The sequence below is a fragment of the Serinus canaria genome, chromosome 10 (genome assembly GCF_022539315.1).
Source record: "Serinus canaria isolate serCan28SL12 chromosome 10, serCan2020, whole genome shotgun sequence".
In the NCBI taxonomy this organism is placed as follows: Eukaryota; Metazoa; Chordata; class Aves; order Passeriformes; family Fringillidae; genus Serinus; species Serinus canaria.
The window spans coordinates 7,014,543-7,028,311 of NC_066324.1; the positions used below are offsets into that span (position 1 = coordinate 7,014,543).

The 13,769-nt window shown below is 43.3% G+C and overlaps 1 long non-coding RNA gene across 3 annotated transcripts; it reads left to right on the plus strand.

Moving 5' to 3' along the window:
• Positions 1 to 1,842: 1,842 nt before the first annotated feature.
• Positions 1,843 to 12,353, plus strand: LOC115484171 (uncharacterized). Of its 3 annotated transcripts, XR_007778464.1 has the most exons (4): positions 1,843 to 1,949; positions 7,363 to 7,459; positions 9,856 to 10,109; positions 10,899 to 12,353. It is a non-coding gene; the product is annotated as an uncharacterized LOC115484171 (long non-coding RNA). The 3 variants fall into 3 exon arrangements; XR_003944901.2 differs by having other exon boundaries at positions 9,856 to 12,353; XR_003944902.2 differs by lacking the exons at positions 9,856 to 10,109; positions 10,899 to 12,353 and adding an exon at positions 9,205 to 9,811.
• Positions 12,354 to 13,769: the final 1,416 nt, after the last annotated feature.

Sequence of the window (13,769 nt, forward strand, 5' to 3'; positions counted from 1 at the left end):
GGGCAGCAGGCTCTGAAATAAAGATAACAAAGCCCAATGGCAAAGGCAGGAAGGAGTAGGTACAATGTCCTTCCACTGTTCTTTCTAGCTAGAAGCAATGCAAGCAAAATCATCTCCTGCTACTTGATCTGAATTTGCATAATATCAGATTGTATCCATTAACCAGCTTGATATACTTCACCCCTCCAATACATTTATTTAATGTATTTAATTCCTTTTGATGCATGAACAGTGAAAAAGCATCCTGATATGAGTTCTGAGTGCCATGTCAATTATTTAAAATTACTCCTAGGCTGCACTGTAATCAGCTTATCCCACCTTTCAGCAACAGCTTGTTATTAAAGATAACCATCACTTTGCTTCTCTTCAGGCCCCCTTCCTGCTCTTTAAAGAGGAAGTCCAGGTGCTGGGTATAGTGCCTGAGGCATTTGTAGCCCTGGCAATTTTTGACCAAAGCCAGGAGGATTTGAAGGGATTTAGGATTCCCATGAAGAAGGGTCCTAAATATCTCATCCCTTTTTACAGAATCGAGGGATGACAAGCATCTGTGTCAGAGCCAGCTCTAGCTAAAACAAATTACCATGGGAAGGAAAGTGTATTTCCAGAGGATGTGAAGGGTAGAAACTGAATCTGTGCCTCCTGTAAGTGTTCTCCTTCACCTCAGGCAGGCCTGCTCCCATGTGTAGCTGGTGAAAGACTGGCTCAGAGGGTAGAAAGCAGCAACCAGTGGGAGAATGCTTCTTCCCCCAGTTCCTGTCCATGTTCTGGCCATGCCCTGCAGGCTTTGGGAGCCTTCCAGTGGCTTATTTGTTCCCATGTATCAGCCAGCTGAAGCATCTTACCATCTCCTTGAAATCCTGCCCACACCAGCCCTCCTACACACACCCTTTGATTCCAGCTGCAGATGGAAACGACGGAGGAAAAGGGCAAAATCTTGGTGGTGAGGAGGTGGAGATCAGAGACACAGATGAAACAAAAGGTCTAATTACATGTGCCCTCTGCTCTGGAGCTGCAGCCCGGGTTTTGTGATGCACATGGATGTATAATGGCTTCCAAGTTTATAAAAGGAGCATATGCTCTCCCAGCCAGTGCTGGGGAAGAACCCCTAACATCCCCTAACCTGGTAAGATGGTTAATGGCAGCATCTGCTACACTCACACACTTCTCCTTATTAACTAAAAATACATAGGCTTCAATTTGAAGTTAAAGTGACACATTTAATAGTATCTTTCAGAGCTTGTTAAGGCTCAATGAGGACTTGATAGTCACAATAAGTTTGCATAATAAAAATTTTGGCCTGATGTTAAAGTACTACATATTATGCAACATGCATACAGATGAGGAAAAGAGGAAACCTCTGAATAATCCATTCCTCTGTCTTCCTAGAGCAGCAGCAGAGGCATTAGTCAGGGGCACTTCATCTCCAATTTGTGTAAAGGCAGGAGCAGCATTTATTTCTGCCACAGGGTTATATGTGCACCCAAGTACCTGCATTACTTGATAGGGAGGGCAAAAGTGTAGGGAAGATGAGAGTCTAAATGTTCAGCTGTTTCTCTGGATGTGCTTTCATTACAACTCTGAAAAATCTTACATTAACTGCAAAAGCAAAAGGCGGCTTCTGAGGATTGGATTGTGAAAGTGGGTTCCAGGGTTTGTGTGAATTTGGAAAGTTAGTTCTGATTTTGTGTGTAGGGATAGAATGTAAGAAAATAAAGATAGTGCAGAAGGTAGACTCACACCTGAGCTGTTGCAGCTGTACTAATCACCAAAGATTAGGAACAAGCCTGCCCTTAATAGGCCTAGCTGTGTCCAATAAGAAGAGTGCTGCAAAAAAGTGGGTTGGGTGGCTGTGAAGAGAGGTGGGGTTGGTTGGTTGTGTTGTGAAGAGAGTTGGAGGCTGTGAAGAAGAAGGTGCTGTGAGGCGCTGCCCATGAGAAATCACCAAGAAGGTATGAGAATTTTGAAATATGATGATAATTTTGGCAGGTTAGGAATTGCAATAATTTTTCAGTGGGATAAACTTAAAGTTAGTAAGGACTCCTCTTGCCCTAAAATTACAGTGTTTCCACACATTTACTATTCATTGCCAATGCACAGTGTGATGTGTAAATAAAGATAGGTAGCTTAAATTAATGATAATTTTCAATGTTAAGGGAACCAAAATAATTGTAATCCACTTTTTTTTTTTTTCACCATATTTCTATACTTATGTACTTGTGTCAGCTCAGGCATTTGAGAAACCTGTTTCAGTTTCTGTTTCATGTCAGTTTTGGTATCTGCTCCTCATTGCTTTTGGCCATTGGTTCCCAGACTAGATCTGAATTTTCTTGTTTGGATATCATGTATATCTAATTCCTCAAAAGTTACAGCAGAATTTGTAAAGTGGGAGGCTTGCTATTTTTAATAACATGTCAGTAGCTATTAAAATTTCAGAAAATCTAGCTTTTTTCATGCTTTTTATGGATAATGTTGTGTTTTAAAACACTAAGTGATGGTTCTCCCTCGTCAAAGAGCAAATAACATTTTTGTATTAATGGAAAAATCCTCCAAAGCTTTTGTCTTTCCCATATATTTAGTAAATCTTAAACAAAGTATAATCCCTGTAGTGAACTTCATGGTTTATTTTCACACTAAATACTGTTTTATTTTAACTAAATGCTTTTGTGTCATTGCATGCTACTAAAAATAAAATCATAAAAAGTAACTATGCTACATAGTACAGGCTCCTTTGTTCTCAGTGCTGCAAGGTTTGATGTCTGCACTAAAGATGAATTCACCATGCTTAGAAAAGAAAAAAAGTTTTCACTTTAGGAGAAAAGATGCATTTCGAAAAGTCTTGTGTTGACCTCTACTTTGAAGAGCAGGGCAGCTTTTCATCTATTCTCCTGTCCAAGGCCAAATTTCTCCACTCTGATTGAGCTGTAGATTTCACCTAGAAGGGTTTTTTTTCCCCATGTGTGGCTGCCTGAAGGATATCTGCTGACACAGAGCAAACCCACCACAGGTCTGTGGTTCCCCTGCTGGTGCTGGAGGATATCAGCTGTGGGAACTGATATCCTTGTGCTGGTGGAGCTTCTGCCCCATGTAACTTGGCCTTTTGTGGCTGTGATCCCCCATTCCAGCCCCACTCTAGGAAGGATGATCCGACACTAAGCAATAATTTTCTCTGTTGTGTCTGGGCTGCACCATTTCCACTGGGGAAGGCTGAAGAATGCATTGATCAGCAGCTTGATTTTCATTGTGTAAAACAGAGGGACCTATTGAAGGTCCCTAGTCCCTACCTGGGACCTGTTGAAGCAGATATTTTATAGTACCCATGTGCTTGTGCACACACTCATATTGAGGCAGCCTCACCTGACTCTAAAAATCACCTTTAAGCAGCAAACAGAGCTCTGCTCCACCCTCAGCAAGGTGATGCCTTGGAGGAGTCATGGTGTGGAAGTGGGGGAGCTGGCAAAGCTTCACTGTCATCCAGATTGCTGCCTGCAATTTTATGCTCTTGTGTTTTCTGGCTGGAATAAAACTATGTCAGAGTTCCCCCAGCAGTGGCTGGCCAGCAGTGCAGGGCAGGCTCAGACACACCTGCCCTGCAAAGCTTAACAAGATGCTGACTTGCACTGAGATGATGGGGCTGAATCAGTTCCCTGACTTCCCAGCAGCCCTGGACTTTTTATCCTCTTGTACAATAAGATTTTATCTCAGGGTACTCCAGGGTAGGTTGTTTTTTGTGTTGGTGAAGGTTTTTGAATTTCTGAGTGAATGAGTAGGGATGGAAGGACAAACCTGAGATCAGAACACCTGATCCTAAGGTATCAGGAGTTACAGAAAGGGAGGTCTGAGGGAGCTCCATGGGGACAAAGGTGTGCCTGAAGGGCTGTTTGGGCATTGGTAGGGAATTTTAGGAGTGATGAGGTATTTTAGGAGTGAGGAGGTATATTTAGGTATTATAGTCAAAGTGATGAGTTTTACATTCAGTCCTAAGTGACATGAGGCTAAACAGCATCATTTTTTAATAGACAGCTCACAGGAGTGAATGAACAAGGTCTTTACCAGTCTGTGATCTACAGCAGGGACTCCCCACCTCTGATTTCACAGCCTCCAAGAGTGCTTTCTTTGGGTGGAAGCAGAAGGAGGATTGCTCTGAGAAAACAGTCTACTTTTTAAGTACAGATAGAATTGGTTTGAGGCTGCAAAAATTTCAGTTTCATTCAGATTGCTGGGGGCATATTCAGTCTGAGGCCTGGGGCTCCTTTGAGGCAGCTGAGGAGTTCATTTCACAGAGCAGCTGCCCTCTGGTAGCTTGGCATGGGGGAGCACAGAGAGCCTGCCTAAGACCACAGGAGTATGTCAGATAAACACAGTTCAGTGCAAAGTGAAGGAAAAGGGAAAAAAAAACCCTACAGATCATCATGCAACAAACTCAGTAGGATACAGCTGGAAGGAGACACTCTAAGCAAATAAGAATAGGGTGATAGGAGAGCTGTCTCTGCTGAAGAGATAGGGAACATTTAATTGATGAAGCCACTGAGGTGAGGGAAGAATGAGAGGAAAGCTGGTACTTGGATTTCTTCATTCCAGGTCAGTAATCTGAGACTAAATATCCCCTTGCACCTTGTACACCAGGAGCTCTCCAGCATGTCAAAATGGAAATTTAAGGATATTAAACTCAGCTCCTAGTGCAATTACTATGCAGATGGTGGAAAATAAGTGTTGGCAGATTTAGTGTGGGTGCTTGGTGAAGCTTGTGTCTTTTGAAGAGGCAATGGGCAAACACTAAAGGGGAAATTTCAATTTCTTCACAGCTCTGGAAGACCTGAGATAATCAAAATATCCATGGGGACTGTTTAGATGCTTTTTTTAGGGAAAAAAAAAACCTGTAAACTGCTAGTTCCTGTGTATTTTGCTGTCATGTACAGGTTATCTGCAAAGAGCAGGTTGTGGAGTTACTGGGGAGTTACTTGTTGATTCAGAGAGTGATGTGGAAAGCAGAGGCTGTGCCAGCCCTGGGCCAGCCCAGCACACAGCTCTGACCCACAGAACTAATGCCCCAGAGCTCTGAAGCCCCATCACAGCTGATGCCACCTCAGTCCCCTCATCTGGTGGGTGTCTGGTGTCATGCAGTGACACTCCTGAGTCCCAGACTCCTCTTGACCAACCCTGTTCTGTCGTGAATTGTTGCTGACAGACTATGCTGATCCTCTTGTGGATCTGTCATCAAGCAAAATCAGCTTTTAGAACCCAGGTTTGAGTCCAGATATCCAGGATTATGCAAACTCCTGCCTTTCTCCTGCAACTGCACCATTGTCTCAGCTGCGTTTTCCTGTGGGTTCTCTTTTCCATTTCTCATTTCTCTGGAGAAAAGGTTGCAAAGCTCCTCCTTGGGTGGAGATTCACCAAGGGCTGATTTTCTTTGTGTTTCTGCTTACTTCCAGTCCAAAGCAGGCAGTCTTGGTAGGCAGCCTGACAGCCTGAGTTGCTCCTTACTTGAGTCCTGTAACAAATTAATAAATACTGTCTAAGGTACAATATTTTCTGGTGCTGATTAACCTTAGCTGAAAAGATGGATGCTGGCTCCTGCAAGCTGTGCTATCAGGGAGAGCAGTGCTGGATGAATTTTGTGACGTGGTTTAGAAGCAGACCTTGGTAGCTAAGTGAGTAACAGCACCATCTACCATTTAAGCACTTTATATCCCTGTGCAGTGAAGTCACTCCAGAAGTACATGGGAGGTGCTCAATGGCCATGCTGTGTAGAAAATCCATTAAGGCCCAATCAAGCTCAAGTTTGAAATCCAAGCTTGGTGGCAGCATAAAAAAAAAAAAAAAACAACCAAAAACCATCACTTGAAGTGGAGAAATAAATCTCTGCTTAATCTCTCAGAGAAAACCACAGTGGCATCTCAGTGCAGGCACAATACAGTGCAGCAGGCTTCCTCTGAAGCAGAGAGGGGCTCAGAGCTCTGCAGGAAGGACCCACACCCAGGCTATTTAAAATGCTCTTGGGCGCTGTATACAATATGCCCAGGCATTTTGCAGTCCTGAGGTAAACTGAGAGGCAGACAAGTCCTGAGAAAAGGACTCTGCTTTCACTGATCAGGGGTGGAACTGCTTAAAGGATCCCAGTTACAAGGGATTCAAGCATCCCAAAAGGAAAGAGAAACTGGTGCCAACCCAGAGTGGAAAAGAAGGTATGAGTGACAGCATGGGAAAGCCATGGCCAGCAGCTGCACTGCCCACAGGATGGGCAGGGGTGGGACAATCTCACCCCACATACACATTGTTGTATCACTGCTGTTTCAAGAAAAGTCACCTCAGGAGTAAGAAAGGGTTGTGGCACCCATCCATCCCTCAGTGATGCCTTTATAGACCAGTCAGTATCTCTTGGAAACACAGTTGTTCCCCTCCATTGATTTCTTTTTTTTTGCCTTGGAGACAATATTCAGATTTTTCTATGGTTGTGCTGGAGCTAAATGAGATCAGCCTGGTCAAGCTGCTAGAGTGAATCAGGGGGATAATGTTGCACTGATATGCTAGGCCACAGTCTGTTCTTTTCCTGAAACTTTAAATTAGTTGAGATCCAATTTTGTCTCTCATTTTTACACTCAGTGGGGGAATTTTCTGGCAGTGCTTCAGTCTGGAGATTTTGCTTCCTGTGTATCATACTCCTTCCAATCATAAAGTTGGAGGGGGGTCAAGCTGAGCAACATTCCCTTGGTGTGTGAAGAGATGCACAAACTGTTTTTCATCAGAGGAGAGCCAGAGCTTGGAACCTAAGTTCTGAACACCTCAGAGTTCTGAAAATTAACCTTTCCCCAGAGTTCTGGCCCAAATCTAGACTGGATCAGGTCAGCTTTGGACATGGAGAAATGCAGTGCTTAATTTAGCTCTGATGCTGGAAAACCAACTCCAACTCCAATTTTGCTCTGTACTTGTTGTACAGGCCATGGATTGACTTCTCAAACTCCCAGCAGGAGTGACAGCAGCAGATCTTTCCATTGAGTAGAACAGGGTGAAGATATGGCTTGTTTTCAAAATGCAGCTCACTTTTGAATTGCTTCTATTGGGTAGAAAAAGGGGAGAAAACATGGGATACTCATTTCCTATATATTTATCCATTGGGTAGCTGAAGAATATACTGTTACCCAAGTTCACAAAACAGCTTGTAAATTGATTTGACTGATCAAAACCATTAAAGTACCATCCTGCCTACAAACATCTGTAAGATGGCCACTAGTTCCAACAAATGAGTAAAGCAGAAGCAACTCGGGGACATCTTACTGGCAAGTAGTGGTAGAAGAAGAAGAAAAAAAAAAAGGAAAAAAAGAGTTCTTAAACTTTTCTGAAGAAATGTTTATATTCTATTAGGAAAAGGATATGGAAGCAGAGTGAAAAAGTCAGAGGATGAAGATCCCCAAGGAATACAGATGAAGAATTTGACCGTAGCCTTAGAAAAAAAAATTGGGTAGGTGTTGGACCTAAAAAATGAAAAACTTTTTTTATTCTAACATTTGTATTATCGATAAAGTTTTAAAATAAAACACAGCTAGGGCAGCCTGCGAGGAAAAGGCAATGGAGGCAGGCATGTTGGGGCAGTTTTGCGCTCTCCTTGGGCTGCCTTTCGTGTCAGCAGTGTGCCTGGGGCTGTGGGCTTTGTGGTTTCCGAGATGCTAACCCTAGGCGTAACCCTAACCCTAGCTCCAGGCAGAAAAGCAGTCCTGGCCTAGAGCTCCCTCCTAGGAAAATGCCGTGGAGGCAGGCATGTTGGGGCAGTTTTGCGCTCTTCTTGGGCTGCCTTTCGCGGCTGCAGTGGGCTTGGAGCTGTGGGGTTTGTGGTTTCCGAGATGCTAACGCTAGGCTTAACCCTAACCCTAGCTCCAGGCAGAAAAGCAGTCCTGGCCTAGTGCCGCTTCCTAGGTAAAATCCATGGAGGCAGGCATGTTGGGGCAGTTTTGCGCTCTCCTTGGGCTGCCTTTCGTGTCAGCAGTGTGCCTGGGGCTGTGGGCTTTGTGGTTTCCGAGATGCTAACCCTAGGCGTAACCCTAACCCTAGCTCCAGGCAGAAAAGCAGTCCTGGCCTAGTAATGCCTCCTAGGAAAAAGCCGTGGAGGCAGGCATGTTGGGGCAGTTTTGCGCTCTCCTTTGGCTGCCTTTCGCGGCTGCAGTGTGCCTGGGACTGTGGGCTTTTCTTTTTTCGAGATGCTAACCTAAGGCATGAAAATTGGAACGCTTTTGTTGTTCCCGATGTCCATCATACTGATATAGGAAATATTTTTTTTTTTTCTTGTTAGTTTTTTTTTTTTTGCTTTTGCTTAGGCTTCTGTATTTAAAAAAGCCCATATAGTGGTTTTGTTTGGCAGAGTTTTTCTCCTTGTCGCTCTGAATGAGAATTTCATGATGTATATCTGGAGCTGCCTGTCATGCCTATTTTTGCTTTATGGTAGCATTTTATGGGGTTTGTTACTCAGCTCTGTGAGATTTCCTTTAGAAGGGAACACATAGGACTTGGAGTCTTGGCCTGGCTTTGACCTGCATGACACACCTTTGTTGTCACCCTTCCACTCCTTGATGGACACAGACTGGCTTTACCTCTCGAGGCTGAAATTTCCTCTATTTGCCTTCATTATTTATCCTGGGAAATCTTTCTGTCTGCTTGGGTTTCTCTTATCTCGGCTAGATGCGGAAAGCTGTATGTGTAGACCTTCCCCTAATTTGTAGATTATATAGGATCAGCAAGCAAACTTGGGGAATAGAGTTGCAAGAATGGTTTGGAGCAGGTTGTCCTGAGGCACTTCTTCTGTCCTACGTGAAGTTTGGGAGTTTTATTTCTGCCTAGACCTAATCTGGTCCCATGGACCGAATATCTCCGTCATACAGGGGATCCAAACCTGTCTGGAGGATCAGACATCAATTTGGTCATTATGTCTTGTGTCTGCCTCAGGGTTTGGAGCACGTTTGCTGCACATTTTGGTTGGAGCTTCTGGTTTAATTTTCTTTGAAAGAATCTAGTTCATGGGCATCAAAACAGCTCTGCAAATGGAGCCAATGCATAGTAAATTGATGACTGGGAGATTTACTTCAAAATCCCACTCTTGTTCTGAAGCAAAATGCTAATGTAGAGGCAGCCTTATGTGATGTGTGGAATCAATTCATTTGGTCCTTCCAAATGTAACTTGATTTGTTTTTCTGTGTCTGAAAACATTTCCCACAGATAAGATTTCTTTCTCTTAAGAGCTCTCTCAACCCATGAGGCTGAGAGCAGGAGCTGATGGGGGAGTTATTTCAGCATCCTGAGGAGGGAGAGCAGAACAGACACAGTGGGTGAGATTCAGCAGCATTTGTAATGGATGCCTCATCCTTCTCTAAAGCTGTTCCTCCTGTGCTGTTCCATTGGTGGCCATTCCTTCACCTTCTCTGTGGGTAAGATTGACCAGCAAGCTGGGTCTGAAAAAGGCAGCTTGATTTTCTCCCTGTCTCCTTCAGCTGGATGTTGTGCTCCTCCCAGTGATTATCTTTTTTCGTAAGACTGAGTTTGTTTGAATCCTTACAAACTGTTTGACTTGTTGACCTGCTGCAATAGCTAATTCCACAGGGTGTCTGCAGTGTGCTAAAAAAAAAAAAGAAAACAGCTTTCTTCTTGTGACTTTAAATTTTGTGCCTTTTTAGTTTCACAAAAAATCCTCCATCATTCTAGGAGGAGGGGAGAAGAGGAGCATTAGGTCAGGATTCACCACAGAGTTAATTTTCTTTCTTAACTGCCAAGCTCTCAGCTTACAATCTTTTAAATTCTTTAAAATTAAAGATAAAGCACCTACTTACTGCAATGATAGCGGGTTCGTATTTTTATATGTGTCCTTTTCAGGTTAAAATCACTCCCAGCCTTAGTGATCTCTTCACAAATAGAAGCTTCTGCTCTCAAAGGAACTGCCACAAAAAATCTGGCTGCAATCTGTGGACATGCTGCAGGGCCTGTGATCTGGAGATGCACTCAGTGCGCTGCACACCCAGAAAACATCTCCCATTTCTCTGTTGCTCTTCTTGCCCCCTGGACTCACACTCAGAATTCATTTGGTTACCTCTGGTGACTCCTATGCCTGTCCTAGGGAGAGATGGGAGGTGAGTCTTGGCTGCTGAAATCTATGTTTGAGTGAAGGGAGGGCAGTACAGAGCTCAGAGCTGTCACTGACAGGGTGGGCACAGGATGGTCACCAGCCCCAGGAGGGTTCCCATGTGTGGTGCTGCCAAAGGCTTCACTGGCCATTCCTGACTGTCTGAGAGGGGCCCACTTGTTCCTCTCTGGGTCTAAATCCCTGAAATAACTCCAGTAAATACAGCACCCGTGCCCATGACCTGAGGACTGTGTGCAATTAATGACCTCTCCTGTGACCAAGAAGGAAATTGCTTCTCTGATCTGTTTTGTTCTACAGCTCATTGCAATGGAGATTCTCTCTCTGCAATGCCTTAGGTGACTACTTTTGGTGCTGTAAGGTACAGTAAAAATTGAAGGTTCACATATATATAGATTATCTGTGGAAAGAAATTTAAATATTCACAGGAATATTCACTGTGGCATTCAGACCTGGTTTGTTAGCATCAATTTTGAGTCCAAAATCTCTGAGAGGAACAGAGAGAAAAAGCAGGAGAGAGAATTGCAGTCTCCTTAAAACAGTGAATTGTGTTCTGGTCTGAACTGTAAACTGGTTTGTGGGAAATGTATCATGGCTGGTGCACTGTGCTGCCTGAAGCAGAGGCATCCTAGCACACCCATATGCCTGTGCATGTATCCAGCACAGCTCTGGGGTTCCCAGCACCATATGCCTGCCTTGGCCAGGAATAGTCCTCTTTAAAAAAGCAGACATTAATTTGGGAATCACACTGACACAGATATGCTGCCTCTCATTTCAGAAGCAGTATACAGCACAGGCAAGCCCTGAGATTCCAGTCACTGGATCAGATATGGATTACAGTTCTTGTGCCATCAAAACTCTTCAAAAGGGGTTGTTTTATTTTCCTCCAGCATGGAACGAGAATGGCTTTGTAGTTCTAGAAATTTTTCTGCAGGATTAGAAAGACTTTTCCTGTGCCTTTTGTTTGTGGTCTTGCATCTCACAGTGTGATTACAACATTGCACTGGTGCTGAGTTGGAATCTGTTTTTTGGAGCAGCAAAACATAACAGTGTCAGGGTGGCTTTGTTCTGGGCGGGCTCCAAGTCCTGGGCCCTGCTTTCAGCACTGAAACTGAGTAATGTGTGAAAAGCAGGAGGATGATGGGATCTTGTTGGCACTTTTGGGAGGTGTGGTGTGTGAAAAGCTGTGTTTACAAAAGGCCTTGCTGTAGTCCTAAACTTCTGTGGGGAGAGACAGTGTTGTTTAACGTGCTTTGTGAATCCTCTGTTCCTAGAAAGGAACACCTGAATCTGGTTTGTGTCACAAAGCAGTTTTTAAACATAGAACTGTGGAATTTGGGTTGGAAGAGACTTTTCAAGATCATCTAATCCCCCTGCTGTGGTTCAAGGCCAGGTTGGATGGGACTTTGAGGAATCTCATCTCATTGAAGGGGTCCTGGCCCATGGCAGGGGATTGGAAGGTATGGTCTGAGACTGCCACGTGCATTTTAACAGAAGGGAAATGCTCAGACTTAAGTAAGCAAGGTGGAAAATTGCTGTTCCTTAAACCACAAAGTCCCTTCATTCAATCTTTCCTTGTCATGGCAAGGTTTGCCACAAGGTTTTCATGAGCTGAGAGAATTGGGACCAATTCAGTCACTTCTTCACACCAGAAGGCCTATGTCATTATTAATCCCAACACCACATATCTCTCTCAGACACCTGCATAGCATGAAATAAATCTTTCTTTTTTATGTAGACTTTCCTATTTTTATAAGTTTCTTTGTCAGATCAAAAATCCTGGGACAAAGCTGTGGTTGTTTGAGGTCTGTGTGATACTCTAGGTTTCAGTGGGTCTGTTCTAGTGGGGCTTCCTTGTTTTCCAGATATTTCTTCTGGTTCTCCTATACTCATCCAATAATTATGGGGGTTTTTTACTCCAAGGAATTTGAAAAATATGTAAATTGCAATGTTCTGATAACCTGTATTCTGTTAAGAAAGAAATAATAAATTTATATCCTTTTACAAGCCAGGTGTTTGAGAATGCTTTTAAAATGACACAAACCCCTAAATTGTTTCTTTAAATGTGTTTTAAACTGTGAGCAACAGGAAATTGTTGGAAAATTAGTATGTCCAAAATCAGTCACTTAGAAGCATCACCTATAGTGAAATAAAAGGTTATTATATGTCAAGTTAAAGAGATTTTGGAATAAAGGCTTTATATATAGTAGAAGAAAAATTGGTTTTGAATTCTTTTACTCTGAAATACTGGTTATCTATATATTGTGTGCTATTTAATGTATTCTTCATGTGCTGTCTCTCCTCCCCACTTAATTAGAAGATTTGGGATTAGGCATCAAGTTCAGAAATGACACACAGAATAACTAATGCATTACAGAATTCCCCTTTAATCTTGTGTAAATGTCCCTTTCTGTCCCTCTCAATTCCCTTGTGGAGCCAATCTGGTGTTAATCTCACTTTCACTCATGGCAGAACTTGCCAGAAATGCTTCTGTTTGTCATAAAATCACTTTGCACGTGCCTTCAACTACGACCAAAACTAGTTTTGGGGTGTGTGCATTGCGCCAAAAAGTCTGGGTCATGTTATGTAAGGCTGATAAACTGAGATATAATGGCCTCTCCTGTTTGGGAGCTAAATTATGTAATTGTCCTGTCTTCCCTAATAATTGATCAGACAATGGAATGCACATTTTAGCTGCTTAAAAATGCTGGCCATCAGCAGTGTTTGGTGTACTTGATTTTCATAACTTATTACTTTGGATGTTTGAGGTAGATGAGATCACATGGCACAAGCTGGTTCCTACACTGGATGGACCCAACTCCTTATGTGAGATCTCTGGACTGAGTAATGGCAAAGGATGACATGATGACTTGTCTCATAGTCTCCTTCAGGGGAGTATTTAATAATATTACTCTCTGCTACATTCCTGTTGTAATTGCTTGCTGGAATATTCATGCACAAGTGGCATTGCTGCAGTCAAACCCAATCCATTGTCAGGGTCAGACCTGGTATTTATAGATTATTTTGTCAGAAGGAGCACAAGGTGACACAGGAATTCAGCTGAATATGTGCTGTGGTACATCATATGATAACCAACACATGTTTCATGTGGCATGACAAGCATGAGAACCCAATTGGGGTTGATGAATGGATGGCCCAGAATCTGTGGAATTTTTGGAGGCCCACCCAAGGCTGCAGAGATGTGCTACTCAACATTTGGAAACATTTGACCCTGCTGGTGTTTTGTGTTTCTTCCTGCTACGTTTGTGTGGGGAAGAATCCTGGGAATGACGAAGGTAATGGAGAGATGGCGATCACATCTCCTGGAGGGTTTAGCTCTGGGCACAGGCCAGCTGGATGGAGGTCAGCAGGACCAGGCCTTATCTATACTTGAAATGTGCATTGGTTTTAAATGTCCCCCCAGCTGATTTAACTCTTTAGCTTGGCAGGCACCAAGCTGAACTTTGTGGTGCTGGAAAATATCCAGTGCCTCTGTACTGACGTGGGATCAATTCAAAGCTACTGAAGATGGTAGAAAATATGCTGTGAACTTAAGAGATAATGCATCAAGTTTTCAAGGGAGGAATCAGTGATCTTTCTCTTTCTTGGGCAGCCCTGGTGGAGAAATTTTCCCACTTTAAGAGTGGGG